Source organism: Staurois parvus, unplaced genomic scaffold (genome assembly GCF_062004578.1).
Source record: "Staurois parvus isolate SC_StPar_1 unplaced genomic scaffold, SC_StPar_1.0 ptg000154l, whole genome shotgun sequence".
In the NCBI taxonomy this organism is placed as follows: Eukaryota; Metazoa; Chordata; class Amphibia; order Anura; family Ranidae; genus Staurois; species Staurois parvus.
Window position 1 is genome coordinate 980,143 of NW_028317950.1, and position 11,620 is coordinate 991,762.

Sequence of the window (11,620 nt, forward strand, 5' to 3'; positions counted from 1 at the left end):
AAGAAGTTGTTCAGAAAAAGTTTTGTTGGTATGGGTGAGGGTCTATTGTCACAGAGGGGTCCGAAACCCATAGTGATACTCAGAACACCTCCAGGGTACCGCCCCCAGGGGGCGCTTAACTCTGTGGGCTTTCTGTCTTCCCATCACCTGGCCACACAAGGTAGCACCACTCAAATCAGAAGGTACTAGGCCCCTCGGAACCCTCCACACTAGAGTAGTACTACCAACCCACACCTTACATGGGGGGGTCTCAATTTGGTTTTCTTCCCATGAGGAAGATCCTGCAGGATCCCCATCATACCAGCAAGGATACTATACAATCAGCCATCCCAGTCTCGAGACCAGAATGACAGCAGTGCCCCTTTCTGGACACTGATAAGAACAGATCTTACACTTGATCTTAGCCAAAAGGCCGAGAAGCGATGCAGGATTGGCAGCTGCTACATTCCATGAATGTTTCCAATATAACTACAAAGAAACTGGTAACAAAGATGCCCGAGAAGAACATATAGTGATACTCAGAGCATCTCCAGGGCACCACTCCCAGGAGGAACTTAACACCGCAAGCTCTCTGCCTCCCTAAACCCTGGCCAGACAAGGTAGCACCACTTGAATCAGGAGACACTGAGCCATTCAGGTTCCTCCAAACCAGGAAAGTACTAGTGACCCACAACTTCCATGGTGGACTCTTGATTTGGATTTCTTCCCACAAGGAAGATCCCTTAGGACCCCCTACCCATACCAGCAGGCATATTATACAACCATCCCAGCCATGAGACAAGAATGATGGTGGAACGCCCCTACTGGACGCTGATAGGAACAGATACTACACTAAGGCCAAGAAGTAATGCAAAATTGTCAGCTGCTACATTCCATGAATGTTTCCCATACAACTGCAAAGAGACTGGTAACAAAGATGCCTGAGAAGAACCTTGACTGCTCTCTTCTTGCACCTTATATTTGATAAATATAGTCAATTAAATTTTATTTTTTTTAACCAAAAGGCCGTACCTATGAGGAATTAGGCAGAAAAAGCTTTAGTGTTGTGTACTAGTGTCTTTTCTCACAGTGGGGTCCCAGACCCATAATGATACTCCAGGGCACCACTCCCAGGAGGGGCTTAACACCGCAAGTTCTCTGCCTCCCCAAATCCTGGCCAGACAAGGTAACGCCACTTGAATTAGGAGGCATTGGGCCCCTCGAAACCTTCCAGGTTAGGGAAGTACTACCGACCCCCACCATATGTGGTGGGCTTTCGATTCAAATTTCTTCCCAAAAGGAAGATCACTCAGAACTCTGATAATACCTGCAGGGATACCATACAATCAGCCATTCCTGCCTTGACACCAGAATGATGGTGGAGCCCCCTAATGGACACTGACAAGAACACTTGATCTTAAACAAAAGGCTAAGAAGCGATGCAGAATTGTCAGTGTCTACATTCCACGAATGTTTCCAGTATAACTGCAAAGAAACTGGTTACAAAAATGCCCGAGAAGAACCCATAGTGATACTCAGAGTGCCTCCAGGGCACCACTCCCAGGGGGCACTCAACACTGCCAGCATTCCGCCTCCCTGAACCCTGGCCAAACAAGGTACCACCACTCGAATCAAGAGGCACTGGGCCCATCAGAACCCTCAACACTAAGGAAGTACTACTGACCCACAACTTACATAGTGGACTCTCCGTTTGGATTTCTCCCCATGAGGAAGATCCCTCAGGACCCTCATCGCACCAGCAATGATACTATACAACCAGCCATCCCAGCCTTGAGATCAGAATGACAGTGAAGCCCCCTAATTGGCACTGATCAGAACAGATCCGACACTTGATTTTAAAATGTTACTAAACCCCGGACCCTGCATTCACTTTATCTGGTCTCCCACAATACAAAGAACATGAAATTGCAATTATTTTAGCAAATATGGGCAGCACTCTTCTGCCTGGCAGTACTAGGGTAGTTGGTTCGAATCCCAACCATGGCACCATCTGCCTGGAGTTTGCATGTTCTCCCTGTGCCTGAGTGGGTTTCCTCCAGGTTCTCCGGGTTCCTGCCACTTCTAAGACATGCTGGTAGGTTAATTGGCTGCTGGCTAAATTGTCCCTAGTATGTGTATGAATGAATGTGAGTTAGGGACCTTAGATTGTACGCCCCTTGAGGGTTAGTGACTGATGGGAATGTACAATATATATGTAAAGCGCTGTGTAAATTGATGGCGCTATATAAGTACATGAAATAAATATATAATAAATATAAACTGCTACATACCCTTTCTCATCAGCAGTTACAGCGGTCTTGTGACTTCTCTTAGTGTCCAGCTGAGTACTGGTTAAAGCTTGTAGGAGTTTTCATTCTCCCCTATAAGGCTGCATGTCCCTGACCCTCTCCCTGGACAGTGCTGATTGGCCCTGTGCCGATCACATGCACCCCCCCCACCCTCCAAAAAAAACTCTCTAGCAATACACATCAAACTGAGCATGTGCAGCTTGCCCCCAAGGCTCTTGTGACTTCTATCAGCAGTCTTGCAACTTCTATCAGTGTCCAGATGAGCACTGGTTAATCTTGTAGGAGGAGTGCCTATTCACCTCTGACTGTCTTATGAGGCTGCATAACCCCTGACCCTCTGTCTGGACAGTGCCGATTGGCCCTGTGCCAATCACAGGCACCCCTCCCCCCCCCAAAAAAAAGAAAAAACTCTCTAGCAATACACACCAAACTGAGCATGTGCAACTTGCCCCCAAGGCTCTTATGACTTTTATCAGCAGTCTTGTGACTTCTATCAGTGTCCAGATGAGCATGTGCAGAACACCTCCTAGGGCTCTGTACTATCAGCAGATAGATTGGGGACAGTAGAAGAAGGGGAGGATCAGAGAAGACAGGATCAAACAGCCTTTTTACACAATGCAGAGGACTAACCCCTTAGGTACCGCAGTGAGTATAACAAGCACGCTTTACCGCATATACAGACAGATTGTACTGTGGTGGGTTTAGGAACACTTTAACACGAGAAGTAATGTGGAATGGCCATCCGCTACATCCCATGCATGATTTCCAGTGTCCGTGCGTAGAAACTGGCAACAAAGATGCCTGCGAAGGACGTGGACCGCTCTCTTCTTGCACCTTCTATTTTCTCGACATAGTCAATGCTAATTTTATTTTAACCAAAACACAAATTTGAGACGACTCCACTGTGCAGCTAAAATAATAACTATGTAAATCAGTTATCACGTTGTTCTTTCAAGCCGAACACTTCGAGCCGCATAATAGAACTCTCAGAAGCGCCGCGCAGCATTTGGAAGTTATTTTATTTGCGTTCTAATGTTAAACTGGCATTATTCCTCCTGCTACCTGCTGGGACTGCAGACTCCGACTGCACATTGCTGCTTTATTCTGTTTTGGGGGAAAAATAAAAGTGGTACAAGAACATCGAGTTAAACTCTTATTTCTACGAAGTGGACGGAATTGTGTCATCTAATCATCTCCCTTAGGCTCGGTTCCCCCCTGTGCAGGTTGCGTTTGAGCCGTTTCTGCATTGCACTTTGCGTTGCATTTTTGCCACTTTTTTTTTTTCATTTTTATTGTTGCTAGGTGGATTTCAAACACAAAACGCATCAAACATGCAGTAAAAACATTAAAAAGTGTCAAAAACGCACTACATGCTTTTTGCACCTGCATTTTTGACGCGTTTTGCTTTTTCTCTTGTTGCAAGGCAGATTTAAAACGCATCAAACTGAAAAAATGAAGAAAAAACGCAATACATGCTTTTCTGCCGTGTTTCCATTGAAGTCTATAGAACCAAAAACGCAACTTTTTGCGTTCAAAAAAGACCCTGACCCACCGGGTGAAAACGTGGAGATGTGAACGTGTCCCAAAGGAAATCATGTGAAATGGACTGTACTGCATTTCTGGAAAATACATAGGTGTGAACATAGGGTAAGGAAAGATTCAGTCTAGGTTCACACCTATGCAGGTTGCTTTTGACCCATTTCTACATTGGGGTTCGCGTTTTTGCACCTGCGTTTTTGACGCGTTTTGCTTCTTAATTTTTTTTTCTCTTGTTGCTAGGCAGATTTAAAACAGCAAAATGCATCAAAAACATGGCAAAAAAACACTACACGCTTTACTGCAGTGTTTCCATTGAAGTCTATAGAGTAAAAAAAAAGTCCCCGACCCTTTAAAAAAAAACGCATCGGATGAAATCGCAAAGATGTGAACGTGTCCCATAGGAAATCATGTTAAATGGATTGTACTGCGTTTCTGCAAAACGCTGCAGAAAACGCTTAGGTGTGAATCTGGGGTAAAAAAATCTTGTAAAACAAAATGTCAGTATGCTAAAGCACCATGTGTCACAGGCAACAGTCATTTAAAAAAATACTTGTCTTCATACCAGGGGCGGACTGACAACTCATGGGGCCCCCGGGCAATAGGGGATCATGGGGCCCCTGTGTCCTTGCCCAAACTCAAAAAAGCCTATGAAAAAGGTACCAGGGGCATCTCATGGGGCCCCCTACTGACCCCGGGCCCTCGGGCAGTGCCCGAGTTTCCAAATGGTCAGTCCGCCCCTGCTTCATACTTTGTTACATTTCAGTACTTCTGATCTCCTGCGGTGTCTTTGCAGCCACTTCTCTACATGGAAGCCAGCAATGGTTGCTTGGCATTATCTGTGGGCAGTGTCGGGACAAGGTCATAAATACTGCTACAGGGTGGCAGGGCTGCGCAAAATCATGTATATATACGTGATTTTGCATTTCCAGGTGGGGGGGGGGCGTGCTGCTTTACCCACACCACCATTGGTGACTACAGCTGTCGATCGCCGGTTCCCGGCTGGAGATTCTCCGCCGGCACCCAGCAATCGCCAAGGAACACTGACAGGGGACAGGTCTGTATGTAAACAATACATATCTCTCCCCTGTCAGCACCAGCATTCTGCTTTGTATGGCTCTGTATAGTATGCTTACACAGTAAATCACACACATCACACAGTTAACCCTTTGATGGCCCCACATGTTAACCCCTTCCTGCCCAGTGCCATAAGTACAGTGTCAGTGCTTTTTATTAGCACTGATCACTGTATTGGTGTCACTGGGGATGTCAGTGACACCAAATCAGTCCCCTCCCCCAGTGTCAGAATTCCCGCCGCAGTCTCGCTATAAGTCGCTGATTGCAGCCATTACTAGTATTAAAAAAAATGAAAAAAAAATCCCAGTATCTATACCGCCATTTGTAAACACTATAACTTTAACGTAAACCAATTAATTTGCACATATTGGGATTTTTTTTTAGCAAAGACATGGAGCAGAATACATTCTGGCCGAAATTTATGTCCAAATTTGATTTTTAATATTTTTTATACTTAACATGTTTAATAGCAAAAAGTCCAAAATAATGGTTTTTTTTTCAAAATTGTCGGTCTTTTTTTCATTTATAGTGCAAAAGATAAAAACCGCAGAGGGGATCAAATACCACTGAAAGAAAGCTCTATTTGTGGGGAAAAAGGATGTAAATTTCATTTGTGTGCAGTGTTGCATGACCGCGCCATTGTCAGTTAAAGTAACAGCGCCGCAACTGGCCTGGTCAGGAAGGGGGGGGATGGTAAATACTCTGGAGGATGAGGGGTTAAATACAGAGGCTCAGTATCACAGTTTACATTACCTGCATATACAGGTGTGCATGTACATGCAGCCTACTAGGAGTACACACTCCTCCAGGCTGACATCCCCCCAGAAAGGCATTTTGATATTTGCATAACTCCTCCCAAGAACCAGCCCACTGGGGGCCCTTGAGATGATGATTTCAGAAAGCTTTGTGCAGCACTCCGACAACCTCTCCCACCAGCCATGTTCTTCCTGCATTGCATAGAGAAGCACAGTGATCCAGGGATGACACCACTCAATCTATTTCATTTCATTATCTATTTCATCTATTTAATATAATTAACATATTAGTGGGGGAGGGAGAGGGGGGGCAAAATATAAGCAATTAGGCAGTGGAAGAAACCCCGGGTCCAAGGTAAGGATTTTGTCCGGTTTCCTTGTGGGACCATTATTAGCAATCTACTGCATTGCATGTGTTTGCATAAATGGGCTGTTTTCCACATTGGGAAAAAAATGCACACGATCCTTTATTTGCAATGTCATGCATCCAAAGGGGAATTTTGGTTTTGTGCTGCCCTAGGCAAGACTAAAATCAGGCGCCTGCCCCCCCCCTCTAAATGGGTCCTACCCCTTCATGTTTAAGATCCACCCCTTCAGGACAGGAAAGGAGGGGGCAGCATGACGAGGGGGGGGGGCAGTGTGACGGGGCAGTGTGACAGGAGGGGGGGCAACGTGACAAGGGGGCCACGGGACAGGAGGGAGCAGTGGGACAGGTGAGGGCAGTGGGACAGGAGGGGGGCAGCATGATGAGGGGCCACAGGACAGGAGGGGGCAGTGTAATGGGGGGCCACGGGACAGGAGGGGGCAGCAGGACAGGTGGGGGGACTGCAGGACAGGAGGGGGGAAGCAGGACAGCAGGGGGCAGCATGATGGAGAGAGCAGCGAGACAGGAGATGGCAGAGGGACAGGAGGGGGGCAGCATGATGGGGGGCCACGGGACAGGAGAAGGCAGGGGGACAGGTGGGGGCAGTGTGACAGGAGGGGGGCAGTGTAACGGTGGGCCATAGGACAGGAGAGGGCAGCAGAACAGGTGGGGTCTGCAGAACAGGAGGGGGGCAGGGGGACAGGTAGGGAGAAGCAGGACAGGAGGGGAATAGAACAGAATAGAGGTCACTATTCAATCCACTGACAATAACAATGGGGCACTATTCCTTCCACTGACACCAATGATGGGGCAATATTTTACTCAATGATACCAACAATGGGACACTATTCCTCCCACTGACAACAACGTTGGGGATCTATTCTTCCCACTGATACTAATGATGGGGCACTATTGCTTCCACTGACACCAATAATGGGCACTATTCCTCCCACTGAAACCAATGAAAGGGCAATATTCTTCCCACTGATACCAATGATGGGGCACTATTCCCCCCACTGACACCAGTGATGGGGCACTATTGCTTCCACAAATACCAGTAGTGGGGCACTATTTCTCCCACTGACACCAAAGATGGGACACTATTCTTCCCACTGACACCAATGATGGGACACTATTCTTCCCACTGACACCAATGATGGGACACTATTCTTCCCACTGACATCAACAATGGGGCACTATTCCTTCCACTGACAGAGGTGATGGTGCACTTTTTATTCCACTGACACCAATGATGGGGCACTATCCCTCCCACTGATACCAATGATGGGGCACTATTCCTTCCACTGACACCAATGATGGGGCACTATTCCTTCCACTGACACCAATGAGGGGGCACTATTCCTCCCACTGATACCAATGATGGGGCGTTATTCCTCCCACTGATACCAATGATGGGGCACTATTCCTCCCACTGATACCAATGATGGAACACTATTCCTCCCACTGATACTAATGATGGGGCACTATTCCTCCCACCAACACAGATGATGGGGCACTATTCCTCCCACCAACACAGACACCCACTGACACCAGTGATGGGGCACTATTGCTTCCACAAATACCAGTAGTGGGGCACTATTTCTCCCACTGACACCAATGATGGGACACTGTTCCTCCCACTGACACCAATGATGGGACACTATTCTTTCCATTGACACCAATGATGGGACACTATTCTTCCCACTGACATCAACAATGGGGCACTATTCCTTCCACTGACACCAGTGATGGTGTACTTTTTATTCCACTGACACCAATGATGGAGCACTATTCCTCCCACTGATACCAACGATGGGGCACTATTCCTCCCACTGATACCAATGATGGAACACTATTCCTCCCACTGATACCAATAATGGGGCACTATTCCTCACCTCACTCAACGACTAGGCACCCTCCTACCCCCACGAACCGCCGCAACCCCCTCAACCTTACACCTGTCCCCCTCCTCCCCGCATCCACCCCTCCACTCTCGGTTGCACTCCTGAATGCCCGATCGGTTTGCAACAAGCTCACTGCCATCCATGACCTCTTTATCTCCCACTCCCTCAACTTCCTAGCGGTCACTGAAACCTGGATCAAAGCCACTGACTCCGCCTCCCCTGCGGCACTCTCCTATGGAGGTCTTGTCTGGTCCCATTCACACAGACCGAGCAGCCATAGAGGTGGTGGGGTCGGTGTGCTCTTGTCACCGCTGACCACCTTCCAGGTCCTCCCAAACCCCCCCTCTCTATCCTTCTCCTCCTTCGAGACCCATTGCATCTGACCGTTCTCTCCCACCCCTCTGAGGATTGCAGTAATCTATCGGCCTCCTGGATCAGTATCCAGCTTCCTTGAAGACTTTCCCATCTGGCTGCTCTTCTTCCTCTCCTCTGAGCTACCCACCATCATCCTTGAAGACTTTAATATCCCTATCAATGTCAACAATCCGGCTACATCCCAACTCCTCAATTTAACCTCTTCTTTTGCACTCACACAGTGCACACAGTCCTCCGCCCACACCAATGGGAATACCCTGGACCTCGTTTTCTCCCATCTCTGCACCCTCCACAACCTCACAAACACCCCTTTCCCTCTCTCTGACCAGAACCTCATTACGTTCTCCATCTCCCCGTCCTATAATGCCTCCCCCCCAAACGTCAAACCATCACCAGCCGTAACCTCCGCAACCTGAACCCGGCCCCACTCCATTCTGCAGCTGACCGTCTGTACGACAGTATCCTTCCACTGTCATGCCCTGACCTGGCCACTACTGCGTACAACGACTCGCTGTCAGCTGCCTTGGACTCCTTAGCACCCCTAACCACACGTAGCATTAGACCCCGACTGCTTCAACCCTGGCAGAATGACCACACTAAAAATCTTAAATGACGCAGTCATGTGCTGGAGTGATTATGGAGCAAAACCAGATCGCCTCGAGTGTTCTTCCTCTACAAATCTGTCTTCCTCACCTACACCTCCTCCCTCCATGCCGCCAAACAAGCCTACTTCGTAACCCTCATCAACACCCTCTGCACCTGTCCTCGTCGGCTCTTCTCCACTTTCAACTCCCTACTCTCCCCCCCCCCACCCCCCACTCAGTACCTCACTAACTGCCCACGAGATTGCCAATCACTTCCAAAATAAGATTGACGCAATCCGTAAGGACATCGCCAATGCTCAACCTACCTCCCCACCTAGCCTCCCTCCCACTATAACCCCATCAACTCTCCCCTCTTCTGACCTCGCAACCGCCCTACCTCCCACCACACCTAACGTCCCGCACACTATAACCTCCCCAACACTCCGCTCCTTCAGCCTTGCTACCACTGAGGAGGTCACTAAGGTCTTCTCAGAAGCCCGCCTTACCACTTGACCCCTTGACCCTGTTCCCACAGAACTCCTCTGGTCACCTTCCTCCTCCATCCTACACTCCCTCACCCACATCTTCAATCTCTCTCTCTCTACTGGCGCATTCCCCTCCCCCCTAAAGCACGCGCACATCACCCCCATACTCAAAAAACCCTCCCTGGACCCCACCGACCTGAACAACCTTAGACCCATCTCCCTGCTGCCATTTACTTCCAAGCTCCTTGAGCGCTTAGTCTACAATCGCCTATGCGCCCACCTCACTGACAACAACCTCCTCGATCCACTACAGTCTGGATTCCGTCCCCTACACTCCACCGAAACCGCCCTACTCAAAATCACTAATGACCTGCTAACCGCCAAAGCTAATGGCCACTACTCAGTCCTCTTACTCCTCGACCTCTCCGCGGCCTTCGACACAGTCGACCACCCCCTCCTCCTTAACAAACTACACTCCCTCGGCATCAGAGACTCCGCTCTCTCCTGGCTCTCCTCCTATCTCTCCCATCGCTCCTTCAGCGTTACCTATAACGCTACCACCTCCCCCTCTCTCCCCCTCTGTTGGGGTCCCCCAAGGCTCGGTCCTCGGGCCCCCTCTCTTCTCCATCTACACCTCCTCCCTCGGCAAACTGATACACTCCCACGGCTTCAACTATCACCTCTACGCCGATGACACACAAATTTACCTCTCCACCCCTCGCCACACCCCTTCAGTCCCGTATCACCCACCTACTGAACGACATATCAGCCTGGATGTCACTCCACTTCCTCAAATTGAACCTTTCCAAGACCGAGCTCCTGATTTTCCCCCCAGCCCGTGCCCCCCTCCCCCTACCCTCTCCATCATGACCAACAACGCCACCATCAGTCCCACCCCACAAGCCAAAGTCCTAGGTGTCACTCTAGACTCAAACCTGTCCTTCCAACCCCATGTCCAATCATTGGCAAACTCATGCAGGCTCCACCTCTGCAACATCTCCAAAATACGTACGTTCCTAACCCCAGACACTACTAAACAACTCGTTCACTCCCTTATTGGGGCACTATTCCTCCCACTGTAACCAATGAGGGGGCACTATTCCTCCCACTGATACCAATGATGGGACACTATTCCTCCCACTGATACCAATGATGGGACACTATTCCTCCCACTGATACCAATGATGGGGCACTATTCCTCCCACTGATACCAATGATGGGACACTATTCCTCCCACTGATACCAATGATGGGGCACTATTCCTCCCACTGACACCAATGATGGGGCACGATTCCTCCCACACCTGCCAGTGATGGGGCTCTATTTCTCCTCCTACTGACCATCTCATTTTGTAATATAATTTTTATACTCCCACTGACACCAACCCTGAGGCATTGTTACTCCCACTGCAGCTGGGGCATTTTCTACTCCATATGGCAACAGTCCAGTCCCCCAAAGTATAATGCACAGTAAACCAACCCTTTATATATAACATTTGGAAAAGAGGAATATATATATATATATTATAATAATATGTATGTATGCAATATGTATGTACAGCACTGCATAAATTGATGGCGCTATATAAGTACCTGAAATAAATAATAAATATAAACTGCTAAATAAAAAGACTCCCGATCCAACTTGCTCCAGTGGTTGGGGGGGGAGAATAAATTCCTTCTGATCCCCTAGAAAGCAATTGGATATTCCCTAAAAACAAAAAACAACCTCCGGTGTTATCACCTCTAAATGTTATATTTGGTGGATTGAGGAACGGATTCAGATCTTTTTAAAACCATCTACTGAGCTGGCCAGAACGAGTCAATTCCAGGTTTTCGCAGCTCTTACTGTAGCAAAAAAATTTGAGCAGAAAAATTAAAACATTAAAATTGGGAGTAAACAGAAGGGGGTGGGGGATAAAGCAAAATAAATGGCAAAACACGCAGCAGAGCTGGAACTGCAACAAAGAGCAGATGAATCCCAGGGAAGGCAGAGCATGAGATTTGTTGGAGAGAGGGAGAAAAGCCAGACTGAGAGGGTACGCTGACCTGTGCGAAAACGGTTACCTTGACATATCTCCTCGGGCAGATACCAGTTATCTATATTCTACTCTTCTTATTATTTTTAATTATTTTCACAGTCAACAAAAGATTTTTTTTTTTTTACACATTCTATTGCGTTTGTTAACCCTTCCATGATCAGAGGTCAGTCAACCCTAACTCCAGGACAAGTTTAGCGTCGTCATTGATTAA

The 11,620-nt window shown here is 48.1% G+C and overlaps 1 non-coding gene across 1 annotated transcript; it reads right to left on the reverse strand.

Annotated features, from left to right (window-relative positions):
• Window positions 1-242: 242 nt before the first annotated feature.
• On the reverse strand, window positions 243-424 carry LOC149463407 (U2 spliceosomal RNA). The gene has a single exon (XR_016312442.1). It is a non-coding gene; the product is annotated as a U2 spliceosomal RNA (small nuclear RNA).
• Window positions 425-11,620: the final 11,196 nt, after the last annotated feature.